This window comes from Monodelphis domestica, chromosome 3 (genome assembly GCF_027887165.1).
Source record: "Monodelphis domestica isolate mMonDom1 chromosome 3, mMonDom1.pri, whole genome shotgun sequence".
Lineage (NCBI taxonomy): Eukaryota > Metazoa > Chordata > Mammalia > Didelphimorphia > Didelphidae > Monodelphis > Monodelphis domestica.
Window position 1 is genome coordinate 385,030,098 of NC_077229.1, and position 27,056 is coordinate 385,057,153.

The 27,056-nt window shown below is 34.1% G+C and overlaps 1 long non-coding RNA gene across 1 annotated transcript; it reads left to right on the plus strand.

Moving 5' to 3' along the window:
* Positions 1-3,405: 3,405 nt before the first annotated feature.
* On the plus strand, positions 3,406-13,521 carry LOC107652095 (uncharacterized). Its single transcript, XR_001629530.2, has 2 exons — positions 3,406-3,532; positions 13,337-13,521. It is a non-coding gene; the product is annotated as an uncharacterized LOC107652095 (long non-coding RNA).
* The last annotated feature ends 13,535 nt before the right edge of the window (positions 13,522-27,056 follow it).

The window sequence follows — 27,056 nt, forward strand, 5'->3', positions numbered from 1 at the left end:
GTTCAGTCATTTCAGTTGTATCTCATTCTTTGTTACCATATTTGGCATTCTTGGCAAACATACAGTAGCAGTTTCTCCAGCTCATTTTACAAATCAGTAAACTAAGACACAGAAATTTAAGTGACTTGCCCTAAGTCATATAGAGCTTAAATGTCTGAGGCTAGATTTGAACTTGAGGCTTCTTGACTGCATGCACACACACACTCACTCATATATACATGTCTTAAGACAGATATTTCAAATTTTCAAAGAATGTAAATCAAAACTAAATGGGAAAGGAGAATAGGTTGGATAGCCTTGGGAATATTGGACATTTTAATGAACTCTATATTCTCCATGAGACAAAGCTCATCATTTAAAATAATTATTTTACCAGTTATTTTGTTCAGCATAAAGTTATGGAATATTACAGTCACAAAAGAATGAGAATTAGTCAATCAAAGGACAATAAAGAGATTTCATGGAGAGAAAGATAAGATTATAACACATCACAAGTAAGGAATTATGTGATGAAATATATTTTTTAAAAAGCTGTCATAAAAATCTATGATTAGAAAAAAATGTGACTTGTTCTTGTAGTGAAAGTGAGAGATATTTGATGGCCAGCTTATATATTCCTTCATTTTACATGTAATATCAAACAAAAAAGAAAGCTAACATGTTAAGTGGACCACATGTAAATAGTATGGGCAAGGATGGATGGGTTGAAATTAGTTGTTGGAGTGATTACCTACATTGATGCAGTCACACATTATAGAATAATTAAGGTTTTTTTCTAAAAAAATTAAAGATGAATAGCAATAGAATGGGCTGCTCCATTATTTGAGGATTCTCTCATTACTAAAACAAAGAGACTTACCAAGTCTCTTTGGAAGGGAATTCTGCATATAATAAGAAAATCAGTAACGTGATATATCTCTTAAGAACCTTTTTTAATCTAAACTATGATAAATGTCTCACATGAAGAAATTTTAATTCATTCCTTTTCAGTGTCCACTATGCACTTTAATGACAGTACTATACCTCATAATGTTTATCATCTGAGAAGCATAAAAGAGAAAACCCTCCATTGTAGACATGTTCAATAATGTGGTATGGCTGCCAACAAGTTAATTTCTTTTAGGTAAATAATGAAAACTCTCATTTTAGAGAAATCAAAATCACTACACGTAGGTGGCATAGTAGGTAGAGAATAGGACTTGCAGTTAGGAAGATCTGAGTTTGAATATCGCCTCAAATGCTGCCTAACTCTGGGAAAGTCATTCAAACACTGTTACTTGCAGTTTCTTCATCTATAAAATGGGGAAGATGATAATACCTACTGCCAAGGGTTGTTGTGAGCTTAAAAATGAGGTATTTTGGAAGCAGTTTGAAAACTTGAAAGAGATCTATTCATGTTAACTATTTTATAATAATTATTATGAAAATAATAATTTTTGTTGTTGCTTAGAAGTCCACAGAATTTCTTTTTGGTAGCTCTTCTCTCAGTCTCAGTTCTTCATCTCTAAAAGCAAGGGATTGGATCTGATGTCCTTTGAGATCACCTGTGATTTTATAAAGCAGTTCATTCTCCAGTTACTTTGTCCACCAGGATATATGCACAGTTGATGACCCAGAATAATAGCTTCTTTGTATTCATTTGTCATAGTGGTGTGATTGTTTGCATTCATGTGTTGACTAGTTTGCTTAGACTGTTTCAGTTCCCCCAGCTTCTGAATTTCTATTTTGTCACCCAGCTACTGATTTGAAATGTTTTCCCTGCAGAGCTCTTGGTCACATTTTTTTTTCCTTCTCCTACTAGTTCGGTACATAGGGATTTTTTTAAAAGCATCATCTTAAATTTTTTATATACTTCACAGTAACTAATATATATTTAGAAGAACAATGTTAATATTTTATGACCTACAAGAGCACTGCTAAACTTTGAATTAAATCTAGATGTTTGGAGAAATACTTTACCATTGCATTGAAGATGTATGCCCCCTCAACAAAATAATTCTTTACACAGAACAGTCTATAAATCAATATGACATCTGCATTACCTGGGCATTTCAAAATCCTAACTTAGACATCTTGTTCTGAACTTTCCCTCCCCATTCATCACCTAACTATTCAGTTTGCTCTGTCAAATTATCCCTGAAGAATTTTCCTTGAAGAATTAAGCAAGGGTATTTGAGTGGCCCTTTAAAGAATTCTTATGATTGACTAAGTAAGAAAACCACATGAAGAAAATCTAATATGTACATTAGTAAAAGACAAGTTCATTTCAGTTGATACATAACAAATCATGATGACGTTGGGCTTCTAAACAAATGAACCTTATGGGCAAATTTGGTACTATATGTCATCAGAAACAGTGATCCCTTATTTATCCAGCACTCAGGGATGCCACAGTTTCTTAGGTCATTCCATCTGATTGGGAATGAGAAGAGAGTACAGAATCTCCCTGCAAGAATATAGAATTGAAATATTTGCCCAGTTACTATAATAACTTTTGGGTTCCTGAAGGTCAAAGACATAATATTTTAGGATCATAGATCTAGAGAAAAGTAGAAGGGACTTCACAGGTCATATTGTCATATTGTCTTATTTTATAGCCAAGGAAATTGAGATCCAGGGAAGTGAAGTCAATATCTCTAGGTTCCATAGGAAATTAGCTTCAAAATGGAGTTTGAACCAAGTGCCAGAGATTCTAAAACCATTTTTTCCCCTGGGTGAGAGTTTTGGGAGATAAGAACTAGTTTCCCAGACATGGATAGGTTGAACTACATCTAACCATAAATTACTTGTGGAGTAGAAAATAGACATATATAATGTAAAGATTCTGGTGTTTTATAATTGGACTGAAGAAAGAGAAAATACATATTCTACATAGATAGGTGGTTTTGGGTCAAGTCACTTAATTTCTCTGATCCTTTTATATAAAAAGAGGAGGTCAAACTAGATGATACCTAATTTATCTTATGCTTATAGAGTAAGCTTTCATAACTTGAAGTTCTTGGACCTCTAAATGGGAGGTTTATGAACTTGGAAGGAAAAAAAGTTTACTTTCACTAATATCTAACTGAAATTTAGATTTTTTTTTTTTTAGTTTTTCATATAGGTAACAGTCTCTGATTTTTAGAAGGGTTCATAGATTTCACTAAGTTTCCAAAGTAGTCAATGACATGAATTAATAAATATACAAATAAATAAATACATTAGTGGATTAATAAATGAATAAAGATCAATAGATATCAATAGAAAAAATAGATAAGGATAAGAAGCTCTCCCTTAGAGCTATGATTTTAGGATTCTATTCTGATCTCTACCTTTACAAAAAAAAAAAATCCTACATCTGAGAATTGCATATTGGGAGTTAAGATGATGTAATAAAGGACACTACTCATCTGAACATTCCACATACACACACATATACAAGAAGAAAAACTGCCTCAAAACAAAGCAAGAGGAATATGCTTCACTGGGGTAATAAGAGAGAGTAGTCCAGGGGTACAGCCTTTATGGGAACCAACATAACATAGACTGCCAGGTATGTTGCTTTGGGACCAGACACAGTGAAGTAGCAGAGAGGGAATGTGCCCAATCTGAACCACACCCCCTGGATAGGGAAGGCAAGTTGGACAGGAGACCAATGCACTTTCATGTGTCCTGTGGCAGTAAAGTTGGAGAATAACAGACCTGACTAGCCAAAGCCAATCAGAATAGGTAGCAAAGGCAGAATGGCCATGAAATTAATTTTCTTCCAAGTGGTAGTAGAGTGGCTGAGGCAGTAAAGTAGCAGAATAGGGACAGTCTTAACCTAAGCTACTCCACCCAAAGAGTTAAGGAAGAAGATATGAGACCAATGATACCCACTTAGTAGCAGAGTGCCTGAGGTAGTAAAGCTATAGAGCACCAGAGAAAGCAGAATGGCAGAGCAGAGGATTGACTAAGGCCAAGTGACTTTTCAGGGATAGTGAAGCATCAGATTGGAGACAGAGAAAAAAGACAGAGACAGAGACAGAGACAGACAGACACAGAGAGAGAGAGAGAGAGAGAGAGAGAGAGAGAGAGAGAGAGAGAGAGAGAGAGAGAGAGAGAGAGAGAGAGGAACTGATTCTTTTTTTGACTGGCTGAGTGGCTACTCTAACTGCAGCCTGAACTCAACTTACTTCAAAGATAAGCTGGAACCTGGTCAGCTTTGAGACTCAGTGAATTCACATCTGAAAGTCCAAGAGAGAGAGATATATTGATAGAGGTAGAGAGGATCTCACCTTTCCTAACTTAATGTCCCAGATTTCAGCTCAGCATGGTACCCTCCATGCTATGCTGTGCCAGTTCCAAGAGTCATACCTTCAATTGCAGAAGATAAAAGTACCTTTTTTCCCCACACTTGCATTTTAAATTTCATTAGCTCCTCTCTTTGTGGCAAGGTTGCACATTGATGCTTACAGGAACACCAGGGTTTAGCCTCTGTCCTTGTGATTACGGTCCCCTAATAACTTCCTTCACACAAGTCAAAGCAAAAATACAAATTGATCTAATCAAAAGAGATAAGGAAAAATTATATTTTCATAAAAGTCACCACAGTGAAAAAATATAAGTACTAAACACATATGCAATAATAGTATAGCATCCAAATTCCTAAAGAAATTACATGAACTACAAGAGAAAGAGTAAAGCATTACTAGTCAGAAACCTCAGTCTTCCCCTCTCAGAATTAGATAAATCCAACCAAAAATAAACAAAAAAGAATCAGTAAGAATGACCTGCCATTGAGATTAATGAAAGTTCCCAATATGATCAAGGCTTAATTAAAGAAGCACATTATCATCACTATTGTTTAATATTGTACTAGAAATGCTAATTATATTAATAAGAATAAACACAGAAATTAAAGGAATTAGAATAGGCAATGAAGAAAGAATGTTATCATTTTTTGCAGATGATATATGATGGTAAACATAAAGAACCCCTGAGAATCAGCCAAAGGACTAATTTCGATAAATAATTAGATTTAGCAAAGTTACAGGATAAAAGATAAAGCCACTTAAATCATCAACATTTCTACAATAAATTTAAACAAAAAGATAAATCAATTAAAAAAACTGTATATAATACAAATTCCTGGATATATACCCTAACCCTTTGACCCAGTAATACTACTGAGTCTGTATCCCAAAAAAATCAGAGATAGGAGAAAAGGGTCTACTTGTACAAAAATATTTTAGTAGCTTTTTGTAGAGATAGACAATTTGAAACTGAGGTGGTGTCTATCAATTGGGAAATGATGGAACAAGTTAGGGTATGTAGTTGTAATGGAATACTATTGCACCAAAAGAAAAGACAAATAAGATGAGTTCAGAAAAATCTGGAAAGACATTTTAACTGAGGCAAAGTGAAGTCAGCAGAACCAGGAGAACATTATGCACAGTAAGAGAAATATCATAAGTGATCAAATGTGACTAAATTATTATCAGCAAAGCAAGTTTGCAATATATCCATGAGGTATTCATGATGAAAACTGCTATCCACAGCCAAAGAAATAACTGTTGGAATCTCATTGCAGATCAAAGCATGTCTTTTCCCACCTTATTTCCTTCATGAGTTCTTTTTATTATATATGTTATATATGTTTTCTGTCATGGCATGAGCAATATGGAAATATGTATTGCATGAAAACACAGGTATAACCTATATCCGACTATTTACTACCTGAAGGGGGAGAGTGTGAGGGGCAGAAAGTGGGAGAGATTCTGAATTGCAAAATATCAGAAAAATTTTTTCAAAAAATTTTTTCTACATGTAATCCAAAAGAAAAGAAATTCCACTCATATAGGATAGTTATATTTGTTAGAAAAATTTTCTGAGTCTCAATTTGTTTCTATATTTCCTCTCTTTGATCCTAGTTTTGCAGGAGAAATTTAATCCCTCTTCCCCCTAACTCTTCAAATATTTTAAATCAGCTTACTTTCCCTCGTGCCAACTTCAATGTCTCTTCTCTGGTCTAAACAAGCACAGTTTCATTAACATTTCCCCAAAGCCATTATCTCTGTCTCCTTCAATATTCTAGTTTCCCTTCTCCAGACACTGAACTACTGGACTCTCTGAACTTCATCTTTCCAACTGCATTAGTTCCCTCTTTGCTGCCTCCTGCCCACCAAATTCTCCCCAACAGCCTAGAACTTTGATATCTTGCTCTCCTGCTCTGTGACTGCCTGCCCAGATAACTCTTTTAAGAGGGACTTCAGTATGCTTTAATTTACTCCGGTGTGGAATCTCCAGATTTCTTCCCCATCCAGAAACCCACTTCAAATTAACAGCTTCTCTTTATATGTTTTCCTCCACCATTAGAATGTAAGCAGTTCAAGAGCAGGTACTGTTTAGTCTGCTTTTATTTGTGTCTCTAATGCTCAAATGCCATATTTGTCTTCATCAATCTCTATCTCTATTCTCTATCTGTCTCTGTCTTTATCGCTTATCTGTTTATATACTAAAATAATCTTTCTGAAGCTTAAATTGTAATGAATCACTATCCTCAGAGAAACTTTTTTTTTTCTATAACCCTTCAGCTAATTTGAGAAGTTTTTTGCTCAGCATTTAAAGTTTTTAAAATCTGGCTTCATTCAAACGTTCTCACATCCATTCATTCTTTGTTTTGGCCCAAGTGACTTTTTTCCAATTCAATAACACAAGTATTTAATTCCTAGCTTTTGTGTTCTTCTTTATGCCTTAAATGCAATCTCTCTCCATGTCTTTTAAACATCATTTCATAAATGACTCGGTTCATGATCCACTTCTTACAGATTGCTTTTTAAAAAAATCATTCCTAATTGCCATGGCTTTCCTGATTCTCAAAATATTTTGCAAATATTATTTATGTGCATATGTTACATAAATAGAATCTAAGTTCCCTGAGGGTAAGGATGCTTTTTCTGGCTTATTTGTTTTAAAATATTTTCTACCATTATGTTTTCTACATAATAGGTGCTTAAATTCTTATTGAATTAAATTGGACCTTCCAGGACTGACAGTAGTCATGTCGACGTATCATTTGAAAACAAACTAGATTATTGCTATGTGAAAAGGAATTATTTAATTTCTTTAATTTAATGGTGGACATGGAGATCCTCTTACCATAGAGATGTATAGGGATTAACCAATCCACAGTGACAGGAAGTAGGAACCAGGGAGCCTCTAGTTGGGCCAGTGTCAGTTGCAGGCTGTCAGTTGCTGACAATTAGAAGAGTCAGTTTCTGACAGTTGGTTTGGGGGGCTGCTGACAGTTAGGGATGGCAGTTGGGGGGAAGTTGACTACTAGGTGTGAGTTGGTCTTTTGGGGTTGGTTGCTGGTGGTGTGAGTTGGCATTTAGTTGCTGGAATATAAAGGTGGTCCTGAGCTTAGTGAGAGGGCTTTTGACTTGAGCCTTCAAAGGGTGTTTTTCCTCTGGGATCTCTAGAGAGCAGAAGGTCTGTCTCATAGGCAAGGATCTGCTGTTAGTTGACTACAGACATTTGGGTAGCTATAGAAAACTGATTGAAGGAGTGAGTGAGTAGTGCTATCTTTTATTTTAGGGTGTTAGTTAGTTATTGAATCATTTATTAGGTTAGATAGGCCTGGTGTTTGCCAGGCAAGAAGAAGCTGTCTTCAGAAGACAGTTAGAGGTAGTTATTATGAATTTCAGGTAGTATTAGGAATTTTACATATATTTATAGGGTATAATATTTGTAATCTTTCTTTCCTCTTTTCTATCTTTCTACCTCTACTTCTTTCTTAAAGAAAGTTCTTTTTTTAATTAAACTGCTCCCCTCACTTTTTCAAATACCTATTATAGCCCTTACATTTAATTGGATACCACAAAGGGAATGGAACCTGCAACCTTCTGATAATTTTCCACACTTTTTACTGAAACTATCCCTAAGTCAACTTCCTAGCAGTTAATTCTTTTACAGCTACTAATTCTTCATGTTAAATTGTGCCATCTACTGAAAGAAAGTAGAAGTACAAACAAAATTAGCAATTATATTAATTATGATTCTGAGTAGTCTGGTTCAAGTTCTGATGCTGTTTCTTGTCTATCTAAAATGACCTGTGATCCACCAGAATATTACATATTGGCTTTATATAACACTGTTCCTAGCTTTACTTATACTGATAGGAGGCCTGGCATTCTACCTATTATTCTTCAGGAAAAAGCAAAATGATAATATGTTAGCTGAACTAAAAGTGCATGTTGAAAAACTAGAAAATAACTTGAGTGACCTTGAGAAGAAGCTGGAGCAGAGTTTGGAGGATCTCAAGACTTATATGAAAAGCTTGAGAAATCCCCAGAGAAAGAAGAGAGATTTCTCTCTTAATACTCCCTCAACATTAGAGATGACTCAGTCTTTGTCCAGTCCTGCTCCATGCAATTCTTCTCATATTAAAATCACCAATGAAATTCTTGTTCATCCTTTTTTAACTATCTCTAAATCTATACACACTCCTCCCACTCAGCCTTTTTACCTATCTACAACCATTACCTATTCTATTGCAACTCATTAAAAAAAGAGGCAGAAACCAAAAATAATTCACTTACAGTACTAGTCCCATTAAAAGAAGTACCCACCTTTGGTAAGAGGGGATATATAATTTCACTAAGGCATCCTACAGAATTCATCCCCACCCTCTGAGATATTGAGAGATTCAAACAAAATATCCCTTCTTTTGAGGATGAGCTAATTGTGATTATTAAAAATCCAGAGAGGATTTTTCACACATATGATCCCAAATAGATTGATATTGAAAATTTTCTCCAAGTTTTTTTGACAAAAAGAGAGAAAAATAAAATCATCTCTCTTGTCACTCCGGCTCAGTGAAGGAGAGCAGTTCATTGGCCTCCAGAAGACCCAAAATGGAACCCCAATAATGAGCAAGTTTACACAAGACTGTGGCAGACTAGAGAGGCATTATTACCTTGAATGAGAGCTTGCTCTGATAGACCTGGTACATGAATGAAATTTTAAAATATTAAAACAAAATCCCTTTGAAAATCTATCCCAATTTATGGATTGACTTATTGAGCTGGGAGGGAGATATATAGACCTGAATCTTGCCAGAGTAAGGGGTATCAGACAAATAAATAGATAGTTTGTGAAAAACTGTTGTAAAGTGGACAAAGGTTATTTTAATACCAATTGTCCAAAATGGGCTAGTATGAACCTTAATTGAGGAGAATAGCAATTCATGTGTTTAGTGGCCATGAAAAGAAAGATGAGGATAACAGTGACTTAATGGGGACATTAAGGAAAGAAATTAAAAATTGAAAGGAGGAAATTGAAAGAGAAAAAGTAAATCAAGCAGTGGTCGTAGCTTCTTTGCAAGAATACACAAATCAAACACCAATGTGTTACTACTGTGGAAAAAGGAGTCATGTGGTAGTAAACTGTAAAAACTCAACCAGATAATCAATAACATAAATTTTAGAAATAATGGGAACTTTAGGAATAACAACTTAATAAATAATAATTATAGGAATGATAACAATAGAAATGCATTTAGAAATACTAATCAAAATGATGCAAATGATAATTTACAACAATATATCTGAAATGGGCCTCATTCACACAATACTCAGGGTGGAAATCCCCCTCAATGAGAGGAATCTCAGAGAAATGGCCAAGGACTTTTATGAAGGTCTGAGAGAGGAGAAAGGATTCTGGAATCAGCGAATGAAACCTTTGAATTCCCAGACACTGATATCTTAACATCAGTTATCCCAGTCCATTCTCCCTTATGTAGTAATGAGCCTCATGTAACCTTGAAAATTGGGAATACTTATTATGATTAACTCTTAGACACTTGAGCTTCCAGATCAGTGTTGATTAGTAAACCAGATTCGGAGAGCAGCTTTATTGGCTCTCTAAATAAAATAGATGCATCCAAGGCATCTCTAAGGGTCCCAAAGTTTTTCCCTTGAATTGTGTCTGTAGGACTTCTGTCAGTAGAACATTCTTTCTTTCTAATGCTTAGCTCCCTATAAATTTATTAGGGAGAGACATTTTATGTAAACTTAGAGACACAATAACATGCTCTCAAGATGGTGCAGTGATGCTAGAAATGCCTGAGGAATCTTTAAATCTGCTCCCTGTACTTCTTTTAGATAGCCATGAGGTGGACAAAACTCCCATCTTTGAAATACTGGCTTATATACCTGAATCTCACTGGGTCACATCTTCATCTGATGTATGGCTACTCAAATCAGCTGTTCCTAGGCAAATCAAAACAAAAAGTAATACATATCCTTCTATTCCTCAGTATCCCCAATCAAAAGAAGCAATTGAGGGAATTACCCCACTGATAATTTTTTAATTGAACAAAAAATAATAATTCCATGTAAATTAGAATATAATTCATCTATCTTGCCTGTTAAAAAGTCAAAATTAGATGTAAATGGAAAACCTATCTATTGGTTTGTACAAGATTTAAGGGCTATAAACAATCATGACCTCAAAAGATATCCTATGGTTCCAAGTCCATCCACAATTATTTCCTCAATTTCTAGCACAGCCTCAATTTATGGTAGTAGATTTGTGTTCAGCATTTTTCTCAATACACATTCATAAAGGTTCCAGAAATATAGTTGACTTCACCTTGAAAGGTTCAAAATGGACATGGTGCCTTTTGTCTCAAGGGTATGTGGAAAGTCTCACTTTATTTTGCAAATTTTAACACAATTTAGAAAATATGAAGTATACATAGTGCTTTTTGATACACTTTGCAGATGATTTGCTCTTGGCCTTACCAGATGCCACAGCATGCCAAGAAGACAGAAAACATGGAACTATACAAGAGAGGAGACAAAATCTCAAGGACAAAAGTTCAGTGATGTCTCCCCAAAGTGGGGTATTTATGGTTTATTTTAACTACTGGTGCTTGCTTCATTTCCCCAAAGCACATCAAATATATTAAAAAATTAAACACTTCCTCCAATAAGAAACAGTTGAGAGGAATTTTGGGAGCAATGGTTTTTTTAGACAATGGATTCCTTGCTATGGGGAAATCACTAAACTCCTTATAGGACTGACAAAAATTTCAGTCACTGAACCACTTAGATTAGAGGTTTAATGCTTGTCAGCTCTTTCTAAATTGAAACAGTCTATCCTGTCTGCCCCTGCTCTAGGAATCCCAGATTACAAAAGAACAAAAACAAAAACATTCATTTTAGATGTATAGAAATGGAGAGGGGTGGTTTCAGGTGTTTTAACTCAAACTTTAGGACCTGTTCAAAGTCTAGTTGCTTATTACTCAGCCTATTTGGACCTAGTAGCTTCAAGAACACCATCATGCCTTACAGGTATAGCTGCAACAACTTTATTAGTAACTAAATCTACTGATTTAGTTTTGGAATTCCTGCTAATAATAATGTGTGCACATGAAATCAAAGCATTGTTGCTAAGGCAGTCATTTTCCAAACAAAGACTTGTAAGACATGAAATAGCCTTATTAGGCAATGAAAATATCACTTTAAAATCCTGCACAACATTTAACCTTGCCATCTTGCTTCCAGATTTACCAGTTACAGGATGTAAGATTTAAATTCATATCCAATAACTCCAAATAATATATTTTATAAAATTTATTAATAATCACTTGAAATAGAAGAAATAAAAGGACAAAAATAAAAGCCTGAGTACAGAAAAGTTTTCCTATATACTTTTGCAGGAAAAGAGGGAGCGGTGGGGTCACACACAAACTTTATCTCTAAAACATAAAGATATAACATGACAAGGAAGGTTGGAAGCTGGGATTTAGAGTCCTGGGGAGCAGATTCTAATTATATAAGGAGAACCATTACACACTTGTGAATCTTTGGTGTCCATGGCTGAAAAACATCAAGATAATCTCCTGGACACTCATTTAGACACATAGATCTAGTCTTATTCACTGATGGTTCTTTTTTAAATAATAGACCACAGTCCTAATAGTTGATTTATATAATTGAATTCTTGGAATTTTAGTAGTGTATAAATACATTGGCTTATTCTGCTATTATTCTAACTTGGTTCCCTTATCCCTGAAATTCTTTCTTTCCCAGCTTCATTAGACTGCTTCATGATAAAAAACAAAACAAAACAAAAACCATAATCCCTTTAATAATAAGATATAATAAAGGAGTAGGTAAAAGAATGGATGATTTGAACAGAAAGACTCATGTATTTATTGTAAAGGTTGACTAGTGAGAGACTCCTGGGTATAATGAAGCACTGTTGGACTTTGAGGCTTAAGAGATCTGAATTTGAATCCCACCCCCAACATTAATTGACAATATATCAGTCAATTAACCTCTAAAGACTTAAGTTTTTCAGCTGAGAAATGGTTGTAGACATAACTAAGTCATTTACATTGCAAAGTTGTTTTAAGGACCAAATGAGACAATCTATGTAAATTGCTTTGTAAATTTTGAAACACTGGAAGCATTAGGAAAAATTATTAGGTAACCTCAAAAATGTAGGGGTAAATAAAGCAGTATATTTATTTAGCAGAAAAAAACTGCTATTATAGAAATTCATAATGTAGGTTTCAAGATTAGAGAAAAAGCATGATACAATATGCAAGCTGTACCCCATTGAACTGCATTTGTTTTGTTTCAATATGATTCTTTTTGATTGAGAATGTGGAAGAAAAACAGAATGTCAGTAGATTAAATTTCCAATTCTTAACATTAAACTTTCTACCCCAACTAGTGAAACTATTCCTTCCCCATTTATTCCCTTGATTCAAAGAGATCTCTGCTTCATGCTTAGCATTTTTACAAGCCTTGTTATGATATAGGTTTCACCATTCCTTGACACTATTCATACATTCCTGTGATAGTCTTATACTTTTTATATGTTCTTGTTTTGGCCATTTATCTGTGCTCTCTTAAATCACTGTACAATGGGGAATCCTCAAAACTATTATTTTTTTAACAGAGTAATTTACAATTATACTCAGATTTTTTTTTTGTAAATACTCTGAGCCCAATTGATCTTTCTTCCTTTTGAGTGCCTGTTTCTGAGATTTTATATTTAATTAATTTGTGCTTTTTGAAATTTGTCTTGCTAAATTCTAGTGTGCCTATTCATGGATCATATTTCTTTCTTGGCTTTTACGGCATAGTTTTCTTATTAACCACTTTCTCCTTGCAACTCAATTAAATCCATAATAGGAATTCTTGTTCTCCCAAGGACTCCCTTTTAACAGGTGAAATTTTCAGTAAAACAATTTAAGAATTTATCTAATATTATATTTTTGTTTTTGTTTTTAACTTTTGAAATCTATTTTGGTCTTTGCAGTCTCAAGTCAGTGTGATGCTGGTCTTTATTTTATTAGGTGAGCACCTCATGAAGAACTTATGGAAGACATAAATGAAAGCCATTCAGGAAAACCAAGCATCATGTGTCCCAATATATATTTAAAAAGAAGGCCAATTAAGTACATTCACAGAGGCTTTGGAATATGTTTTTACCAGATAAGATCCTCAACAGGTTTAAATATTTGAAGACTCCTATCACTTATTATGTGTCAATTATTTCTACTACTTATATTGGAAAAAGTATAGGTACATGCTTCATGTGATTGGCCAGTATAGTATCATATAAAACTGTTGTTTCTCTTGCCTTCTGTATTAACCTTCAATGTGTCCAGTATATTTCCTTCTTCAAAGATCCATTCAACTTTACATGTTTCTAAAATATGAGTCATACATTGCTTCCATCTTTGAAAAAAGTCCCTTCTTTTTTCATAAAGGATATCTTTATATGATTAAGATTAATTAAACATAAGAACTAATTAGGAGCATTTGGATTAATTTGCATTTTAGTAACTAAGGACAGAGTAGGGATATTGGGAGATTTCTTTTAAGGCCAGCTGGAATCTTGGACAGAGTTCATGGTAAGGAACTCTGAGAAACTTGGAGTCTGTTGGAATCCAACTGTCAACTCACTCCTGGAGGTATTTTGCTTGAGGAATAGGGTAGTGAATCAGCTCTCTGGGAAAACTAGAAAACCAAGTGGCAATTGAAGGAGAAAGCAGGTTGGAGTGTTGGAAATAAGGTTGTGGAGAAGAACAAAGGAAAATGAAGGAGAGACTTTTGTATTTTTTTTCCTTTTGTGGCTGCAGAAAAAGGCAGTCCATTTTGAGGCCCGTCTTAGGTTCAGAAACCTGACTAGGCCTTAAGAGTGAGTTGGCAGATAGAGAGAGAGATTCAAAGCTGAAAGAAAATTACAGATTCAGTAAAATGTATTATAACTATAAGGATTATAATTTGGGATAGTTCATCTAGAATAGACCCTGGGAATTAGTATAGATTAAGGAGTGACAAGGAGGCTTGGGGAAACCTGAGCAAGAAGCAAGCTCTTGCGAACTAGAGGGAGTGAGTAAAAGGTTAGATCCCTTTTAGATTAAGGAATTATTCCTAATCCTTAAATCTTTGTTTACCTTTCCTTGCCCTTCCTTAAACCTTTCCATTATTAAATAAGAGTTTTTTGTTTTGTTTTGTTTTTGATTTTTACAATCTGTCTCCAAGCAGCTTTACTTTCAACCATATCTGACTAGGCCCAAACCAGATATACTGTGCCTCATTAGCCACAAGTTGTTAGGCAACTGCCTCATCAATAATAACTGAAGGAAGAAGATACTTTATCCCAATTTCCAACAAATAATACTGCTTTATTCTAATTAGTAATCTCTTAAGGGAAGCTATGTATAATAGAAAGAATATCAAGGCAGAAGACAAATTTATGTGTTATCTCTACTATTTTCTAATTGTATGATCAGGCACAAATTATTTGTTTGTCAAAACCTCAGTTTATTTATAAAATAGAAATTATGATATAAATCTTGCCCCACTGAAGTCATACTATTAGTGAGAAAAGCATTTTACAAATCATGTAGTGCTATATGAACAGGGGTTGGCATTCATTAAATAATAAGTACTCTACTGCTCCATTAAGCTTCAATTAAAGTTATGAAATTATATTATCCTCCTTGTATTTAAGTTTTGGCTTATTTTATTTATACCCTGTGCTTTATTGCATAGATTATTCCTAATTAGATTAGAATTAGAATTCCTAATTAGATTAGAATTCCTAAATAGATATAAATATCAATATCATTCTCTACCATCTTAATTGCTATTTTCACCTATAAATTAGTATGTTCCATTGTTATTCTTAGTTCTGTGTCTAACTAATGTCCTCTGCAATGCCAAGTTTCATTTTCATATGGTCCCTTCCCAAACTACTATCTTAAAAGTTTCAGGTTTCATATTCTTCAGTCATGTTAATGCATCACCTTCCTAATACTCTTCCAGGACAACTAATTATTGTGTATATGTCCATATGAATACATGTGAGTGTATATTTACATATGTCTATGAGTGTATTAAAACAGACAAATCATTCATTTGCTTTTACATAGAAGTTATTTTACTCTTAATGTGATTTATTTAGTACTTGGACTAGGCAATCCAAAAATGGTTACAATAGTATAAATATTAATTTGGAATATGAATGTAAAGTTTTCCATTTTAATTTAAAATTAATTTAAATAAAAATTTTTATTTTACTGGCCTGTTTGAAATGCCTTTCCTGATAAAAATTGTATAATTAGGGACTAACATAAAAATAATAAAATGCTTTTTTATTAACATTTTAGTTACCTATATTGTTTATGTGCCTGGGTAGCCTACAATATATTAAAATATGTTTTTGTGATTGTAAGAGATTATTGAAGAATTATAGATAATGAAAGAGATTTCATGGGACTAGAGAAGGAAAATTTTCCTGATTATTAGGAGGGGGATAATGAACTCAAAATATGTATTGAAATAGATAAAAGTTTTCAGGGACAGGGTTCTATATTTCAAAAATCGATTGATTAGGATGGCAATAACTAATAAAGTAATTGGCTTATGATTTCTCTTATTGATCAAAGATAACAGTGATATTCATGAGTCATTTAAATATAAATCTGAAAGTTCATTATTCAGTTCTCCTCTAGACAGTCTAAGATGTCTCTAGTTGGTGGATACCTCACGAGGAGATGGACTAATATTTCCCAAACTCTTCCTGATCCCCTCATGAAGATGAGGAAACCTTGAGCATGACATTTCAATCAAGTTTATTCTGTTTCAGAATGACTTTCTATTCTTCATCTAATAGGAGAATCAGGGACACTGTCAGAAGAGAAAATATGTGTTAAATATAAAATTTTACATTAACTTAGTATATGATTTTACCTTTTCTTCCATAGATGACATAAAGCTCCTAAAGTTTTGAAGCAGAGAAGTGACATAGTTGGATATAGTTTTAGGCAAATCACTTTGGGGCTTTGGAGGGAAGAGTCAATATTGCAGAGTAGAGGAAACAGTTGAACTTTCCTAACATTCCCTTTTAAACAATGTTAAAATAATGAATCACTTCAAATTCTGATGTGGCAAAGACAGAAAAGATCAGTGATTCATTTTCTAAGACAAAAGAAACTTAAGATGTTAGAAAAAGAGATCTGTGGCACACGGGTGAAGGATGACCCAAAGTCTGCATGAATGAAAGACCAATGGTGGGACCAGGTCATGGCCACAGAAGTAGCAACAGCTTCAGGTGCTCTCAATATGAAGACAATAAATGGCAAGTGGTCAGAAAGAGACTACGGGGACAACTGTGTGAATACTGGATGTAGTACTGGATGCTGTTTGGCAACTCCATTGTCTATACCCTCCTTTGTGTTATAGTCCATTTTACAGATGAGGAACTTGGTTAAACAGGATTATGTCACTTTCCCAGGATCACATGACTATTAAGTGTCTGAGGAGAATAGATTTGAACTCTTATAGATGCCTTAAGTAATTTATTATGCTTCTTTCCCCTTCCGTAAGAGTCTCTACTTTGAGCTCAGTTTAAACTTCTTAGTTGTTAAAACTTATCTTCTGCATATAACAAAATTCTTCTTCTGACATAAGTCAAGAGAGTTCTAAGGACACAGTAAGCCTGTATTTCAGCAAGGCATTATATATGTCTCTCATGATATATTTATATAAATAGTGGAGATGCAAATTAGATGACAATACAGTTTTACAATAGCTTTAATGACTAGAACCTCCCTCCCAAACATTCCTTAATTGATGGATATTAACTTGGAGGGAATTACATAGCAGAATATCTTAGGGATATGTTTTGTTCAGCATTTTTATCAATAACTTAGATAAAGGCATACTTGTCAGTACTTATTAATTTTATAGATGATATGAAGTTGGGATAAATAGCTAACATATTGGATAAAAGGGTATCCAAAAATATCTTGACAGAGTAAAACAATGAGCTAAATCTAAGAAGAAATTTATTAAAAAACTCAACTGCTACAATTGTGGTTAAAAGAAACTACAAGTTAACAAAAATGAGGGAGACACAGTCTGACAGCCATTTACTTGAAAAAGAATGAGATATATTAATGTACCTGGTAGTTCAGTCAACAATGTCATATGGCAGACAAATAAGCTAGTATGAACTTATGCTGTATTAATAGAAATTTAATATACAGATCACAGAAGATGACAAAAACTGTTATATGCTTCCTGTATTAGTAAACAAAGAAAACATCATAGCTGACCCATGAGATTGGAGTAGAGAAAAAATAATATTGAAAATTTAGATAATTTTTAAGAGACGAAGAAATACTACACAACTTCTGCTACTCTTGTCAAACCTACTTAGATGCCAGATATTTCAGGGAAAATTCTTTTTGGTGTGGAGAGAGGGAGAAAAATAGAGTCCAAGATATGCAGAGACAAAAAAAAATAGAGACAAAATAGATGGTATATAGATAGATAACAGATATGTCATATGTGTGTTTAGTATCAACCGAATAATCCAAGACAATTCTGAAGAACTCTTTCTTTTTTAATCTTTACCTTCTACCTTAGAATTTATTCAGTGTGGTAAGAGCTAGGCAATGGGGGTTAAGTGACTTGTCCAGGGTCACACAGATAGGAAGTGTCTGCGGTCAGATTTGAACCCAGGAACTCCTGTCTCTGAGCTTGGCATTCAATCCACTCAGCCTGGAGAATTCTTGATGGAAATTGCTATCCAAATATAAAGAACTGATGAACTCTGAGTGCAGATTGAAGTAAAATCTCCTTAATTTGTTTTTTGTTCTTTTTTTGTTATGGCAAATATTGAAATATGTTTTACATAATTCCACCTGCATATTTGGTATCATATTGCTTGGCTTCTTAGTGGATCAGAGAAGGAGAGAATTTGGAAAGTCATATTTAAAAGAAAAGATTAAAAAAATAAACAATAAATTTAAAATTTAAAAACAAAAATGGGTATACTACCAAACACAATGTAAGCACAATTTGTTAGATCAGTAGCAGTATATTGTCAAGAATATGCATTATTCCAGGCAACTATCTGTTCAATAATGGACTTACAAAATTATTTTAAACTGTCAAGTAAGTATATGATCACTTGAAAATTTTAACTCTAAAAATATATGTAAATTACTTAAAAAGTATACCAAAATTATTTCCAACATTAGCCAAAAAAATAAATGGAATAGAGTAGAGCTGGGAAGAGAATTATAATGTATTAATTCATGTCCAAGCCCCAAAAGTCTTTTCCTAGGTGAGGTCAAAGGGATTGCACATCTTATAGCATGAGAGGGTGGGGGAAGAAGAAAGGAAGGAAACAAACTGTTCATCATTTCCATGTCTCCCAGGACAATAGTTTTCACCACCTGTGCATAAAGAGAAGTTGACTCCCACACCTTGTACCCAAGTCCTCAAAAATTTGGAAATGTTAATAGGTAGGTCAAAAATCAAAGTCAGAAAGACTCTCTTATGGTCAAGGAGAAAGAAAGAAAGGAAGACTATCAAAAATCAGTCTTTAGACCTAACTATGTAAGTCAATTGGGTCACATAGTCATATATCTTCTTGCTCTAGGCCAAGGTTGTCCCTGAGCTTCTCCCTTCAAAGATGAGGAAATGCCTTATAGATCTATCTATCTATCTATCTATCTATCTATCTATCTATCTATCTATCCATCATCTATCTATCCATCTATCTATCCACCATCTATCTATCCATCTATCTATCCACCATCTATCTATCTATCTATCTATCCATCATCTATCTATCTATCTATCTATCTATCTATCTATCTATCCATCATCTATCTATCCATCTATCTATCCACTATCTATCTATCTATCTATCTATCTATCTATCTATCTATCTATCCATCATCTATCTATCTATCTATTTATCTATCCATCTAACTATCTATCTATCCATCATATATCTATCTATCTATCCATCATCTATCTATCTATCTATCTATCTATCTATCTATCTATCTATCTATCATCTATCTGTCTATCTGTCTATCTATCTATCTATCTATCTATCTATCTATCTACCCATCCATCCATGAATCTATGTATCCATCTATCTATCTATCTATCTATCTATCTATCTATCTATCTATCTATCTATCTGTCTGTCTGTCTGTCTGTCTGTCTTTCTATCTATCAGTTAGCAGGCCAGTTTTGAGTGACAAGAACATGGGCTATTACTGTACAGCAAACCTTCACCTACTGGAGAATCCACTGTGACACAAATTCCCAAATTTACTGTGGACTTCCTATGCTGAGTATATATATATATATATATATATATATATATATATATATATATATATATATATATATATATACTTCAAACAGCTAAATGGTTTAAGTTCTTAACTACAACATTATTGAGGATGTATAGAGCTAAAGAGGCCTTGTTGCAATAGTCTTAGATAATCCCAGTACTTCTACCCCATAGGGATATGCAATCAAACTTGGATGAAAATTATGAGGAATCCATGAATACAAACATCATTTTCCTTGCTCAGAATAGAGAAATATGAGATAAAAAGAAAAAGCAGATCTTCCTTGACCTTAGTCATATTCATATTGTACTGCAACTGTGAAAGTATCTGGAAGAACATGACACTTGGCATTTCGAATGTGTCTTTGAAAGAGTTAATTGTAAATCCTGGAATGTGGACCATCAATAGATAAATAATAACTTGTGACTGTTACTTTGAACCTACTAAGACCTACACGTAACCTTTCTCTTAGGATATATCCCAACCTAGTATTGTTAGAGGTTCTGTCACTATAATCAGATGACATTTTGAATATTCTAATTAGGTCTGAATGTGATAGTTAGGAAATAGAAAGTGGAATAGATCCAGGGGAAAGGAAGCAGTGTGAAGAAGTCTCAAAAATCAGGTTACTTGAGGAATATTTAAGGGAAATACATATATTTAACTGGACTAAGAAGATCACAGTCCCAAATTGTTTAAAAAAATCCTTCCTCACAACCACTTCATGAGGATATAATTCATATATTATTATTTTTAGCTGGATCTATGATTTAATTGGTACAGGGAATTTGGTGAAGAAATGCCATTTACCAGTAGAGATTGGCCAGTGCTCTGGATTTTAGTCTTTTAGAGTTGTCTGATGCCACCAATAGGTGAACAGATGACAGGCATAGGATTCCATAGTCAATATATATCATAAGTAAATATAAAAACCCTTATCCCCTTTTCTGATTATAATAGTATATCTTCATGATTATTTAAATAACATAATCATTAGTCTTGAGTTAATAGTAAAGTAACATAGTTTGCTTTATAACCTTATAAAGATTAGCTAAGAAAAATACAGTTTAGAATGGTATCAAAACTTGTTTACAGGCACTTTGACCTCAAGTCTATAACCCAAGAATTTCCATTAATCCTGCCACAACTCTTTCTGTGTAAGACAAAGGTGGTCCAACAAGGGGAAGGCTGGTCTTATTTGTACATGTGTGTATGTCTATATGCTTACAAGAAACATGATGAGTTAGTTAGCAAATATTTAATCATTGTGTACTGTGTGATGGGTATTATACCAACCAACGAGGATACCAAGGAAGGCAAAGGATAATCCTCTTATTTAAGAAGTTCACAATATAATGGAGAAGACAAGATAATAATGAATATACAAAAAAGTATATATGGATTAAATTGGAAATAATCAAGAGAATGAAGGCAACTGAATTAAGAGGGATTAGAGAAGGCTTCCTTCAGAAAGTGAAATTGTGTCTGAGTCTTTGAGGGAGTCAGGGAAGCTAGGAGAGAAGATAAGGAGGGGAAGTCCTCAGAGTCAGGAGATGAAATGTCTTTTTTACAAAACAGCAAGGAAGCCAGTTTCACTTAAAGTGTATCTGGGAGTGAGGGAAGGGGGGTAGATGTAAGATGAAGGACTTTGGAAAGGTGGGGGTAGATTATTAAAGACAGGATTTTATATGTGATCCTGAAAGTGACAGAATTACTGGAATGTATTGGGTAGGCAAGTAATACAGTCAGATCCTCACTTTAATAAAATCGCTTTTACTGAGGAGTAGAGGAGAAGCTGAAGTTGGAAGAAACATGTGAGATCAACCATAGCTAGGCCAGGCATGAAGTGATGATGGCCTCCTGGAACCAGAGTGGTGGCTGTGTCGTATTATGCATTTTTCAAAAATATGAAGGATCATAATGTGAAAAAGAATTAGACTTATTCTGTATAGTGAAGAGGTGGGGAAAGGGATTATGAAAAATAAGTGTAGGATACAGGGAAACAGACTTCCATTTAATGACTAAGAAGAAGCTTCTATCACTCAGAGCTATTCAACAATGGCACATTTCCTACCTTTGGAGATAGCGAGCTCTTTGTCACTGAAAGTTCTTTTAAGTAGAGGTTAGCTATTCACTCACTGAGGACTTTGTAGAGATATCAGGATAACCCAAATATTAAGAGAGAATGTTTTAATTTTCATGACTAGGAATCTAAAAGGGGAGTAGACTAAAAAAAAGACTCAAAAAGCATTAGTATTTAAAATCTTATTCATAAAAATTGAACTTTTGTTCTGTATCTCAAATATGACATAGCACCTCAGAATTTCAAATGTTTGAAGGAAGAAACCATATGCCAATGAGAGTTTTCAACTGTCTTTTAATAATAGTCAAGTGGCACATCATTGTGTCTATAGTCCGAAGACTTGAGTTTAATAGGGCCTTAGATACTTAATAGCTGTTTGTTCCTGGGAAAAATTATTTTACTTCTTTTTGCTTTAGTTTTATTGACTGTAAGGTGGGATAATAACAGTGCCCACCCTGCAGGACTGTTATAAAGTAAAATGAAATATCTGTAAAGGGCTTAGCCCAGTTGCTGGCACATAGTAGGCAATATATATATGCTTATTTGGTTTCCCTTCCCTTTATACATAGACAATTGACAAGTCACTAATTTAACCACCATTATCTATGTTCATTAAGTACTTATGTTTCTGAAAAGTATTTATGGAAAGAAAATAAATAAGCCCATCTTAATGTCATATAGATTGCAAATACAAATAGTATTTTTTTTCTCTCAGATTGAGGTCACAGTAATAACTGGCAGAAGATAATGCAATGTTACCACTAAGCCAAAATGGGAAGAATATGATTGTAAATTCAGGATTGTATTTTCATGTAGAACTTATACTGGTCCATTTTATTCCAGGAAATAAAAGCTGAATGAAGACCAAAAGAAATGTGATATTTTATGATACCCAAATAAATAATTTAAAACTTTGCTATTTTCACTTACAATTTCTAAACTATTTCAGAGAAGTCCCATAAGCTTTGTAAAACTCAACTAAGAATAATACCAAAGAATGCAATATTTATAGTAGACAGGATTACTACAACAACAACAACAACAAAAGTGCCAGAGAACAAAGTAGGAGTAATGCAATGATTCAAGGCTGCATTTATCTGGTTACTTTTTAAAAAAGCAAACCAATAACCTTATTCTAATATTTAGCTAAGCTGAACTAGTTGCAAAACTTCCATACTTATCTTTTCCTGCATTATTTATAGTTATGTAAATGAATTTTAAAATTCATGACTATAACTTTTTCTTATTTATTCTTTAATAGTCATTCCTTGATATGTAGATATGCATTAGTTGTAATGCAAACAAGAAAACACAGGTCAAGAAACATTAAAGATATTTGATTAAGATTATGCTAAAAATCTATTGAGAATGTGGTTTATGCATGGTGTTTTATTCCATTGAAATTATAAGAGATTGATATATAAATATATACATTTATATATATAATAGGAACAAAAGTTTCTCAGGATGTGAAGAAATGGATCTGTACAAGTAGTGGAAGCATATAAACAAAAGAGATGACAGATCATTGAAAGTATCCAGTAAACAAATACGAATTAAGATATGAGAAGCAAAAAGAAATGAATCTTTTTTAAAAATCTAATTGATAAGTGAAATAAACCTGCAAAGAATGCATTAAGTAGTACTATTAGTTTACTGAGGGAAACCAGAATATATCTATAAATACATAACCATAAATATATCTATTAAACCCATACTTATTTAATTGAGTATTTACTCTATTTCACCAATGATCTTTTTAAAGTTATTATAGGGAGTCAAGGGAAAGGTAAGTCAAGGGTTTAGGTCTTGCTAGGTAATCTTTTCTAAAAGATTTTCTTTTAGCAAATTTTTCTAAAGCACTCTAGAAGAAGCAATATTCTTACCTTTCTGCAGATTAAGCTCAATTTTCCTGAAAAAATACTGAGAAATTTGTGGAGACATGGTTGGCTCAGGGGACTAAAATCTCAAACTATTGAAATCAGATCTTCATCACCTGAGTACAAAGCAGCTATGAGTAGATCCAGGGAACTCTGATGCTAGATAGAAACTAGTGGTTAATTCAATCAACAATTCAGTAATTCTGTAAAGTCAAGATGTCTTCAATGTCTATTCTTATTGAATATCCTTCTCCTAGAAGGCATAATTAATACATTAATTAATTTTCTTAGCCAGGTAATAGACATTTATGGAACACCTACTGGGTGACATACACTGTACTAAGCAACAGGAATACAAACATAAAATAAAAAAGGGCAGTACTTGCCGTCAAGGTGCTTAGAATCCAATGGTTAAAGATGATCCACAAAAGGGAAAACCAAAAAGCAAGAGGGAGTGGGAGGAGGGGAAATTACTGGTACTGGGACATGATGGGGAGTTCCAAAGTAATCCAAAAACAATGTATCTAGGGAGAAATTGGGAGAAAATCTCTTTAAATCTCTCTTTAAAGGGAGTCCCTGCAGCCCATGGTCTTTCCCTCAAGGTAGAGGGTAATGATAAAATGTGAGCCTGCTTCAAACTGATAGCATAATGAGATTTTCCAGTATAAGGAAAGAAGGCATATTGAAGGAGTCCAAAGAGTCTAAAAGGAGTTTAACTTGTGGGAGAGTGTTAAATGATGACTTCCAAGTACTAATTTTATTTCAATATTGAATCTAAATTAATAGAGACTGGTTGATTTAGGTTTAGCTTAAACGAGCATTCACTAGGCACAGGATGACACATTGTGCTAAATATAGATAAAAAGAAAAAAAGAAAGCCAATTCCAGCTCACAAAGTGCTTATATGCTAATGTAATTCAATGTTGCTTTCCCTTAAGTGATATCCCTTTGTACATCTAATATCAAAACCTATATTATTAATTTGCTTACATATGAAAGTATTTCCCTAAAATGTTTGTAGGCAACAAATATATTACCTATATCATTTATACATATATATATATAATCATACATTTTCATAGAATTATAAGATCATATATGGAGATGTATAGTGAATTTAAGAGGCCATAAAGGCCAAACTTTTCATTAAATTGAAGTATATGGATATTAAATGTTTTGTCCAAGGTCATATGTCTAGTAAGCATTGAACTCAGGAACTTCTGATTTTTTGAGCCAGTTTGCTTTCCACTGAAGTACACTGCCTCTCTCTACTGAAGCTTGACTACAGTGGCTGATGACAGTATGAAGTTGATTCTAGCTTTTCAAAGCACAGCAGTATTATAGTAGGTCCAACCAAGCTGAAAGGCTTCATATATGGACAAATGACAGGTTGTATGCTTGTTACCTAAAGACTAGTTGTTCACTCGAGTTTTTCCTAGCTTTTTACCACCAGTCTTTGAATCCATTCATGCTACAGGACAAACATCTGTCAAATAAAATGATTTTCACTAACTTAGCTATAGCAGTTTAGAGAGGTTCATCACCAGGATATTGACTGCCAGTTAAGAATATTTTGGCCCCAGTCATGCATGACAACCCATGTCAGTGAATGTCTTTATTCACACTGATGAAATTTTGGCACATTCAAGAATTATGTATCAAAGTAGTATACAGAATTTGAGAGCATTCAAAAACACTGTAAGCACCAGTAAAGAAAAATATGGAATAATGGCAAGGACCATGTTACATTTTGTTGAGAAACACAAGTGAAGATTCAGCAGTTTTCAAGGATGTTTCACAATTTTCTAGCTACTGAGTCAACATATTTTAAATTGGTACTTCAGAAAACCAACCTTCTCTTAAAGCCTGACTACTGCTGACCTCAGCCTTACTGTCCATTTCCAAAAGAAAGAGGCAGATAAAAAGCACAAAAAAAGAGAAAAAAAATCACTTAGGAGCAAGACGAGAAGAATAGGTTAAATGAAGAACAATGAAAAAGAACTAAGATTATAGTGCTAGAAGAAATTAGAAATCAAAAGGGCACAGGGAAATAGGAGAATCAAGAGTGATTGTCAGAGACAGGGGTGCTCAAACTTTTTACACAGGGGGCCAGTTCACTGTCCCTCAGACAGTTAGAGGGCTGGACTATAAAAACCTAACCCTAACCCTAACCCTAAACCTAAACCTAAACCTAATCCTAACCAGTACACACAGTGTGGAATCCCCTCTCCCAGATTGCTGCTCACCATGCTGACATCTTCCATTGTGCAGCCACATAATCCTTTGCAGAGTGCCTGGTTCTAAGGAGCCATGCAAAGGATTATGTCACTGGAAATAGTACTGTATGTGAGCGATGTTGCCCTTTGTGTAGCTCCCACATTCAGTGCTCCTCTCACTGACCACCAATGAAAGAGGTACCCCTTCTGGAAGTGCAGTGGGGGCCAGATACATGACCTCAGGGGGCCACATGTGGCCCACGGGCTGTAGTTTGGGGTCCCCTGGTCAGAGATATACAACTGCCATGAAGTTGCAAGTGTGTTCATGGGAAAAGGAGATACAAGATAATACCTTAGAAGAACTTGTGCTTATATGAGCTTAAGAGAAAACATATTCCTTCCATAGGATGTCCAATAAAGTTCAAGGAAAGTACCAGAAATCACACAAATTGAGCTGGATGCTCAAATGATATTATAGGAGGCTAGGAATCATCTGCCCCTCACATACAATGCAGAGTGTAGTCAGCCGTTGAAATATAGACACGTACAGGAAATATACAGTTATTGGTCAGAAAAGGAGAAGTCACTGTAGTTAAGTTGTTGCAATGTGTAATCTACTAACTGATGCTTTCCATTTTGAAAACAATGGGAGTAAAGTTTCTCAATATCCCAAAAGCTCTGCAGGTGAATTATATTCTAACTGCTTGCTTCTGCTTTGACAAGGCAGTTTATTGATAAATTAAGCTCAGTATTTTCCACAGTGAGATGTTTGTAGGGCTGCATTGGGATAATTTCCCCTGCAAGTGTATGTTTATGTGAGTCAAGTTGGCATCTCAACTGATTGAAGTCTGTGTTCTAGGAGCTGGCACATCTATGCATTTCACAGAGAAGGGAGCCTTGTTTCCAAAGTAGAACCATTAATCTGCATTTATCTGAGGGCAGGAAGACAAGGTCAGGAAGCTAGTTTGAGAGGAGGAGCTTAGGAGGGGAAGATACCTCAGATGAGAGCAGCTTCCTGACGACTCTTGGTACAATTAGATTATAATCATTAAACCTGACTATCTTATGGCCAACATGAAGCTTTACCTAATTAACTCCATACCATCACCATCATTTCTTTAACATTGTTACAGCCTTAGAACAGAGGTTCTTAACCTCAAATCTATGCTTTTTAAAAATATAAATATTTTGATAACTGTACTTGAATAATTTCCTGGTTA